Source organism: Silene latifolia, chromosome 9 (genome assembly GCF_048544455.1).
Source record: "Silene latifolia isolate original U9 population chromosome 9, ASM4854445v1, whole genome shotgun sequence".
Classification (NCBI taxonomy): Eukaryota; Viridiplantae; Streptophyta; class Magnoliopsida; order Caryophyllales; family Caryophyllaceae; genus Silene; species Silene latifolia.
The window spans coordinates 64808523-64818651 of NC_133534.1; positions in this window are offsets into that span (position 1 = coordinate 64808523).

Here is a 10129-nt window from a genome sequence, read left to right on the forward strand (position 1 = left end):
TCATTAGGTCAGAAAAATACTTGCACAATTTTTCATTAGTAGAACCGAATATGATATCGTCTACATAAATTTTCACAACAAGTAAATTAGAACCCTCGGATTTTAGGAACAGGGTTTTATCGACAGATCCTCTTGTAAAATTATTTTGTAACAAAAACTTGGATAATCTGTCATACCATGCCCTTGGAGCTTGTTTCAAACCATATAAAGCTTTGTCTAATTTATAAACGTGGTTTTGAAACTTGCTATCTAAAAATCCGAAAGGTTGTTCTACATAGACTTCTTCCTCCAAATAACCATTAAGAAATGTTGTCTTAACGTCCAATTGGAATAATTTCATTCCTTTATGAGCAGCAAAGGCAATAATGAGACGAATAGCCTCAAGTCTTGCTACAGGTGCAAAGGTCTCGTCATAATCGATTCCTTCCTGTTGATTGTAGCCTTGGACAACTAGTCGTGCCTTGTTTCTTGTAATAAGTCCTGTATCGTCCAATTTGTTTCTAAACACCCATCTTGTACCAATAACAGTTCGATCACTAGGTCGTGGCACTAAGTGCCATACCTTATTGCGTTCGAATTGTTGAAGCTCATCTTGCATAGCGGTTATCCAATCAGGTTCAGCAAGAGCTTCTTTAATATTGGTAGGTTCAATAGTTGATAGAAACGAAAAGAACGAGCAGAAATTATTCAAGGACCTTCTAGTTTTAATGCCTTCCTCTAGATTCCCTAGGATTTTGTCCAAAGGGTGGGAGCTTTGATGTTTCCACTTTTTGAGAACTCTAGGCTCATTATCATTTGATGGACTAGCATCATCTGCAGACGAAGAATCATGATTTGTTCCCCCTGAGTTGGACTCGGGATTTTCTTCAGAAGCATTACTAACTTCATTAGAATTATCATGATTTGGATCGGAAGTTACAACATCATTAGGTATAACTTCAAGATCTTTTTCTTTATCTAAGGAAGGGTCAATAATATCATTAACTATGGACTCATCACTTCTCTTAGGATCGTTTGCAGAATTTTCTAGTTCATCATTGATACCTTGAATATCTTCATCTTCATTTAAGGGCTCATTTCTTGCTAGAAAGAAATCGGGCTCATCTGGATCTTCTTCTTCCTGTTCAACTTTATCAAACACATTATCTTCGTCAAAGCGAACATGAACACTTTCTTCTATGCGCAAGGTTCTTTTATTGAACACTATAAGCTTTACTATGATCCGAATATCCCAGAAAAACAGCTTCATCACTTCGGGGGTCAAATTTTCCTAAATTTTCTTTTCCATTATTGTGAACAAAGCATTTGCTCCCGAAGCAACGGAGATGTGATATATTAGGTTTTCTCCCTCTTAAAAGTTCGTAGGGAGTCTTTTTCAAAATAGGTCGGATCATAGCTCTATTATGCACATAGCATGCGGTACTAACAGCTTCTGCCCAAAAGCTTCTAGGAAGGCCACTACACAAAAGCATAGTACGAGCCATATCCTCTAGGGTTCGATTCATACGTTCCATGACACCATTTTGTTGTGGGGTACGTGGTGCGGAGAAGTTATGTCCCACACCATTTTCCCTACAATATTCTATAAATAATTGATTATCAAATTCCGTGCAGTGATCTGTCCGAATCGAAATAAGCTTATTATCATATCTATTTTGGGCAAGCTTCATTAATACCACAAATTCATCGAAAGTTTCATCTTTAGAGGAAAGAAAGATTGGCCAGACATACCTTGAGTAATCATCGACTAGAACAAATACATACTTTGATCCACCACGGCTTCTAACTCTCATAGGTCCACATAAATCCATGTGTACCATCTCAAGTGGTCGTTTAGTGCTAACTATTCTCTTAGGTTTAAAAGAGGATCTAACATGTTTGCAGCGGGCACATGAGTCACACATTGTCTCTTGTTCGAATTTAATTGAGGGCAAGCCTTCAACTAAATCCATGGACTTAAGTTTCTTTAAAATAGTTGGACTAATGTGTGCAAACCTCTTGTGCCACAAGCAAGACTCATCTGAAGTTACTTTCATACACGCAAAGGAATTTGTATTGACAACATTTAAGTCAATCATATACACATTCCTCATACGGTGACCCTCAAGTAAAACATTACTAGTACCTTCAATTATGATACGACAAACATCGGCATGAAAAACAACTCTATTTCCTTTGTCACATAATTGAGAAATACTAAGTAAATTATGTTTAAGACCACTTACCAGATATACTTTATCGATTGAATGAGAGGTTGAAATTCCAATTTTTCCTACTCCAATAATCATACCCTTCTTGTTATCTCCAAAGGTAACCTTGCCACCAAAGAAGGGCTCTAGTGAAAGAAAAAGATTTATGTCTCCTGTCATGTGTCTCGAGCATCCACTGTCGAGATACCATAGATTATTTTCTTTCACTTCTACCTGCAAATGAATCAAATACAACTTTTAGGTACCCAAGCTAAGTTGGGTCCTTTATGGTTAGTGATTCTATATATTTGATCCTTTCTAACCCATACTTGTCTTATTATTCTTTTGGCTCTAACATTGGGTTTTCTTGGTCTTTGTCTAACAATCGGAACATGAGGTACTCTAGGTTTTGTTCTATCGAAAGTAGCTTTAGGTCTAGTACCTTCATGAGACGCTTTAGGTTTAGAGTTATGAACTTTAGGCTTGAATGTATGCTTTCGATTCTCATTTATTTTGTTTGATTTTGAAGGAACAGATGAGTAATCAAAAGTCATATCATAAGTCCATCTAAACTCATTATTGCGTTCTTCATTGTCGTTAGGTTCATCTATAGTAGAGACATCATCTTCCACTATGAAATCACAAGTCTTAACAGTTTCAACATTCTTTTTCTTATCCCAAGCAAGTTTGACACAATTGACTTGTATATGTCCAGTAGAGCCACAATAATTGCAAATCAAGTATTCTGGAAGATTAACGTATTTTCTTTTTCTGAAATCATTTTCGAAGGATTAGAGATTTGTATTTATCATGGTCTCTACGACTATAGCATTCATGACCAAGTCCCATCTTCATGTTATTATCAGATTGTTCAGTAAGGAAGTTTAAAACCTTTGTGCTTCCTTCCCACTTATCATGAACTTTTCGTGCATGTAAAAGTAATTCTTTCAAGGATTCAATTTCTTTTTTCACATTTTGAATGATCTACACTTGAATCCTTGGAAGAGTTACCTTTCTCAAAGTCTTCACGAAATTTATCAAAACGTTCATTCAAGACACGTTTCTCAATTTCATGTTGTTCCTTAAGTTTGGACAGACTTTTACTAGCTTCTTCTAATTGCTTAGAGAAAAATACAATTTCTCTCTTGTGTTCGGAAACCACACTATCTTTGCCATTAATCTCATCTTTTAAAATCTCATTGACTTTCTTCAACTCAGAAGTTATAGCATCACTAGCTGTAACTTTAGCTTGAAGCTGCTTAATGTTGAGTTTAAGCTCTGAAGTTATGGCATCACTAGCCGTAACTTTAGCTTGAAGATTCTTAATGTTGAGTTTAAGCTCTGAAGTTATGGCATCACTAGCCTTAACTTTTGATTCAAGAGCGTTCTTCTCAGCATTCGTCATGTCTGAAGTTATAGCTGGAGTAGCCATAACTTTAGATTTGAGCTTTTTGGCTTTGGCTTTCAGAAGTTGGTTTTCCTCAGCAATATCTAAAATCTGTTCCTTAAGGTCTTTTAACTCTAGACTTTGTTCATGACAATGATCAAGGAATTCTTCAGAACACTTAATTAAATTATCCCTAGAAAGTTTCTTAACTCGCTTTTTAAGTTCAAGATAATTTACCTCTTCATCCTCTGAATCTGAATCTGAATTTCCGACAAGACACTTCTCAGCATTTGAAGCATTGCTTTCATTGTCGCTTTCGGAGAATAGGTCAAGATTGACGCTACTTAGACAGACGTTGGTAGTTTCTTCTTCATCTTCGGATTCGCCATCTTCAGAGTCCAAGTCTCCCCAACAATATGCCATAATAACTTGCTTGAATTCTCTCTTTGTTTTGTCACGTTGATTTTTGTCTTTAATTTTCTTCCATGTAGGGCAATCTTTGATCATGTGATCATTATCACCACATTTGAAGCATCCACAATTAGAGAAGGACCCTTTTGACTCAAAAGTTTTCTTGGGAGTTTGCTTTGATTTGTTATTGGTCTTATTTTGATTTTGAAAGAAGGGCTTTTTCCTAAGACGTTTAACAAACAATACAGTTTCATCTTCAATATCTGAAGAATCATCAATCTTGCTAGACTCAGCTTGTAAGGCCATCTTTTTGCTTGTGCCAACTTCCTCCTCATCCTGATTAAGAGTAATCTCGTGAGCCATTAAGGTTCCGAGTAGCTCCTGATAGGATAATGAAGTTAGGTCCTTACATTCTTCTATGACAGATACTTTATGTCTCCATCTGCGAGACATACTTCTGAGTATTTTTCTAGCAATTTCCTCGGAGTCAAAAGTTTTTCCTAAATTCTTTAGCTCATTGATGATGCTAGAAAAGCGAGAGGACATGCTATCAACTGACTCGTTTTGCTCCATGGCAAACAGCTCGTATTTTCGCATTAGTAATGCCATACGTTGCTTTTTGACAACAGTGGTTCCCTCATAGGCTAATTCTAGACCATCCCATATTTCCTTGGCAGATGAACTGGTTGAGAAACGATCGAATTCGGTAGCAATCATACCGTTTTGCAATAAGCTTATTGCTTTTGAATTCTTCTCAGCCTTTTTATAATCCGCCTCAATATAGTCTTCTTCTTTCTTTTCGACGGTAGTGCCATTACTGGTTGCAAGTAAGATCTTAGTCGGACCATTCTTGATAATCAACCAACACTCCCAGCCGTTTCCCTTAATGAAGTGGGTCATCATATTTTTCCATAAACCATAGTTCTTCCCATTGAATATAGGACACTTTAGGTGTTTGGAATCCATTTGATAAAAAATAAATGCAGCGGAAAAGACGATAAATAGACTACAAAAAAACGATCAACTCTAGCTGTTAGGCTATCAAGAGCCCGAGGCTCTGATACCAATTGTGGAGTCTATTGATCGAATACGAAAGAGGGGGGGTGAATTGAGTATTAAAAACGATGACCGCTTTTTCGAAATATATGATATAAAGTAATTACTTGATTTTATTGATTAAAATCAACTAATTAAATTACTAACAATAAATGCAAAATCGAAATAACAATAATAAAGAAAGAGAGAAAGAGAGACACACAGGATTTTAAAGTGGTTCAGTTTCACAAGTCGAAGCCTACGTCCACTATTCTCGATTAATAATTTTTAGTACCTTTCTCCGGATTACAAAAATTATCAATCCACTCGTATAATCAACTATATGATTACAACTCAGATTGAGTATCGGTAAATACTCTAGGTTGCTCTTACGTTAATAAGAAAAATACAACGATAAATACTAATCTCACGTTATGCGAGTGAGTATAATACCTTTGTGTATTTAGTATCCTATAACGATTTTTCTTTGAGTGATTGACAAATTTGATGCGTAATTTTTGTATAAGCAAATTTGGAAAATAAGAATTAAAGCTCAAATGATTTTTGCTTAAAAATATTTTTCTCTCTAAAAGTGTAGATGTGTGTTCTAACTTTTATTGTTGAATGAATGAGAGTATTTATAGTAGAGTGAATTAGGGTTTGGAATATTCTGGAATTAGGGCATAGGAATGTTCTGGAAACATAAATCCCTAAATGACTTGATGAACAAGTAAGAAGCAAAAGGAAGGAAGAGTTTGGCCTCCTAGGGTTTTCGGCCACCCTAGGGTTTTCGGCCACACTAGAGTTTGGCCGGCCTCTAGGGCTCCTTCGGTCCACTTCTTGCTTCTATAGCCCACAACAAATCGAGATAGAATTTAGTTAAAGCCCTAGGTTGCATGACGATATAAATATCGTGTTACAAACCAATAGTTTATTTAACTTAAATTCTAATTAATTAATTCCAATTAAAATAATTACTCTCTTATTTTTATAAACCATTAAAAATATATTTTCCAAAAATTAACGCATCATTTTTGTCTAGCAATGAAGTTATGGCTATTAGGTCATAACTTCATTAACCTTTAAATCAAACAAAGTAAAACCATTACCGGATGACGACCTATACTATCTAATCTTCAGTAGATCTTCAGTAAACAAATCGTCTCTTCACAAGTCTCTCATCTTGAGTCTCGTGGTTGATTTCCAATCTTGATCTTGCTTGAAAACATCGATCAAGTGTATTTGAAGTTTTACCTTCTTGGTCCAAACTTCAAGCTTGCGTCATTGTAATTGTTCCTTTCTAAATTAAAACTTAAGCACACAATTACACGCATATGTTTATATATTAAGTCCACATACAAATCATTACTGTCATTATCAAAACAATTAATAAGGACTAAAGGTCCAATAGTAGTTCTTGTGGGTAATATTTTTGTGAGGGCGATTCTTATGGGGGTTGTTATTTTGAGGGTAGTTATTTTGAGGGTAGTTATTTTGAGGGTGATTTTCGTGAGGTCTATGCCAGAATGGTCGCGGGAGCAATCCATCCTGGGGTGGGTAGTTTTGAATACTTGGGGAATTCTCCCTCGGGCGTGGTGCTGGGGGATTGAAGATGAGTCGACGGTAGGCGTCGTCGAGTCGGGTGATTCTTTCAGAGAGGCTGGCTATGGCCTCTTAAACTTGTTGAAACATAGTGAGCATGGTGGCAGCACTAAACACAAACACTCCGTCTGAAGGATCCTTTTCCAAAGCATTCACCTCGTCGTCAATTGGCAGGATGAGGTGAGAGCAGTCTAGGGTCGACTCATCGTCAGAAATGGCGTGAATCCCCAGAGGATTCGTCTTGTTATTCGGCTTAGTTGGTGGGGTTAAAGGCAAATCTCCCTTCTCAATCATGTCTTGAATGAGGTGCTTGAGTTTAAAGCAATTTTCGGTATCATGCCTCTTCCCTCAATGATATTGACAGTAGGCATTGGGGTTCCAAAATCGGGAATTCTTGGCGTCAGTCGGATCCGGGGTGGGTCCGATCGGTTGTAGCTTCCCTTGGTCCATGAGCCTTTTCAGGGCACTTGAATAAGTCGACCCTATGTTGGTGAACACTCTCTGGGGGCGCTCGGTTTTCTCGGCAGATGGTTCGACGAGGTTGACCTCATCAATCTTGTTTGTCTGACCGTAAGGGCGAGATCCGGTTGAAGTGGATCCCTGGTAACCCCTGCCAGTGGTCTTTGCTAAGATACCCTTTCGGAGGTCATCCTCAATACGTGTCCCCAGAATCTGCAGATCTCAAAAAGTTTTGATATTTTGATACCTCAGTAGGTTGGCGTAAACCGGGAGGAGATTGTTGACAAACTTTTCCACCAGAGTTGATTCACTCGGCTTACTGACCAATTGAGTACTCACCCTTCTCCAGCGGGTTAGGAACTCAGTGAACCCTTCCTTGTCATTTTGGGTTAACACCTCGAGAGTACGGGTGTTGGCCTGGATTTCGACGTTGTCGGCATACTGCTTGGCAAACTCAACTGCGATCTCATCCCAAGTAGTAAGGTTTTTCGGGTCCAAGGAGTAGTACCATTGGCGAGGAATCGGTTCCAAAGAGGATGGGAAGATCCGGGTAAAAAGCTCCTGTTTGACCCCCTTAATGGCCATGTAGTCCTTGAAAGCACGGATATGGTTGAGTGGGTCCTCCACTCCCATGAACTTAGGCACATCAGTCAGGGTGAAGTTGTGTGTAACTGGTCCCCAATAGGCTCGAACCTTCGGTTGTTCTCAAGATGGATATTGTTACCCCGGGCTAGGAGCTGTTCTTCCAAGAGCTTCAGTCTCTTCTCAGTTTCAGTCAGAGGTGGGGTATTATGTTCCCCAGTTTCCTTGTTCTCCAGGGCGTCGATACGGGTCTTGATGCGATCCAGGGTGACCTTAAGAGTCGTAAGCAGGCTGGCTAGCTGATCAGTTGTGACATCCCTATTGTTATCATTGTTGTTGTTGGACGAAGCTGAAGACAGGGCCATGGCTCTGAGGCAGAAAAGCGGCTCACATTACAACTCAATCCGACACGGTTCCAAGATTGAACGCAGATAACACAAAGGACGAGACAAAGATCTGACTCGACAAGACGGGGCGACCGTGTGTGGTCCCTCGGTGCTGACTCGATTTATGACGTGACGGTGTTTAACCGAACCTTTGACACGAGTCCAACATGACGGCATGACGCCATTGGACGGGTCTCGTGGTGAGACGACTCATAAGTAAAGACCCATAAGTACGTTTGCTTTGACTCGATAGACACGAGGCGGAATTGGAATGGTGGACTGAAGTTTTCGAAAATAGGAATTTCAAAAAGATTCATTCGTCGCTTTAATGGGCGGCTTCCGAAGATAGAGATCTCCGCAAGTCGATCAGTTGAAAGGGTTGTCTTAAGTTTATTTGCAAAAGACGGTTTGAGTTTGAGTCGGCTCGGGAAACAGTGCATTGTTTCCCAAGACGATTTTTTTGAAATTCAAAATCGTATGTTTTGAAAATCGAGTTTGAAATGTTTGAGGAGGTCTCGAGGATGGTGCATGGTCCTCGGGATCCCGAAAGTGTCTCGAGAAGAGGGTGTGTGCTTTTCTCGGGTTTTGAAAGAAAGCCATTGTCGGCGCGAAACGGGTTAAAATTCGTGTCTAGACGCGGCGATTATAACGGCGTAAAAAGGTGATTTGAAATGGTTATACAAAACCAGGTTTGAAAATCGTCATTATGACGGCCTAGGATGGCGTGTTGAAATGGTTATACAAAACCGGGTTTGAAAATCGTCATTACGACGGCCTAGAAAGGCGTGCATCGGTCGGTGAAAGACCGAGGTTTGAAATGGCCATTATAACGGCGCGAAAAGGGTGTTTTTGAAAATGACACGGAAGGACTTATGATCAAGTAGCACATAAGCACTCACAGTTTCATTATATTATGCATTATGCTAACACGGGTTTTGGCTTAGAAGGTTGGGTTACACACCAAGAAATCAAACCCCGATTTGCGAGAGGGATACCAATCCAAACAAAAATGTGTAAGGAGGGTGCCCTAGCCTCGTGCTCGAAAGTGATGAAAGCCTTTTGACGAAGCAAAAATGTGTGACGTCAACGGTATGCTTGACTCAATCGGGATTCGAAACGCGGGGATGAGAAAACTCACGCCGACGAAACGAGCCAATTGGTCGAAAAGGGTTAGGTTGTGGGCCCGGACAAGGAAACTCGACCGTGACCATAATATCAATTAATGCATTCCAACCAAGACCTCGTTCGAGTCTCACCATCTAGGGATCACAAAGACGTAAGTGTCCTAGTTATCCCCAGCGGAGTCGCCAATCTGTGGACATGGGCCACGTCTCGGTCTGTGGATTTGGGGCCACCTACCGGTCCGTAGTCACGGGCCACCTGCACACCAGGCCAATCTGTGGACATGCAGCGGTCTTTTGAAAGCCACGTTCGGCGGCGTAAAGGTGCTTTCGACCGGATCGTTTTAGATCAGTCAGTTTCGTCTCGGTAAGGGTCTCGAAACGATTAGAGATGTTCGGAGTCGCCACCAAGCATTTGTGGGATGCCTGGAACCCGTTCGAATTCCACTTTATACCTCGGTCAAATCAAAGCACAAAGCAGCATTTGACATAGGTACTAAAGATAAGGAAATCGTCCCTCTTTAGCATCCTATTTCTAGAATGACTCCCGTACGCCCTGGATAAGGTCGTCCACTATCCAAAGTTTCTGAGTAAGAGGTGAAGGTACGTATTGGGAAGCCCTTTAATCAGACACCCAATCCCGCCCGCGTTTAGCGGCCTCTACTGATCGATCTTGGTTGGTTGAATGCAAAAGTTGATAAAACGGTTTAAATGCATGAATGCGCATCCAATTATTTAACCTAACATGTGAGAGCTTTCTAAGTCGGTTGATTTAATCCAAGTATCAAGTATAAGATGTCGAGTTGGATTAACGATTGATTTGCATTCAAGACGGAAATTAAACACCCATTTAACGTATTAGGTTTAGGGTGCATAACATGATTCATTTGTCTTAATAGCATTTTGAAAATATGGTTTGAATAGTCATCTGATCCGTCCTATATCCGGGTTAACCGG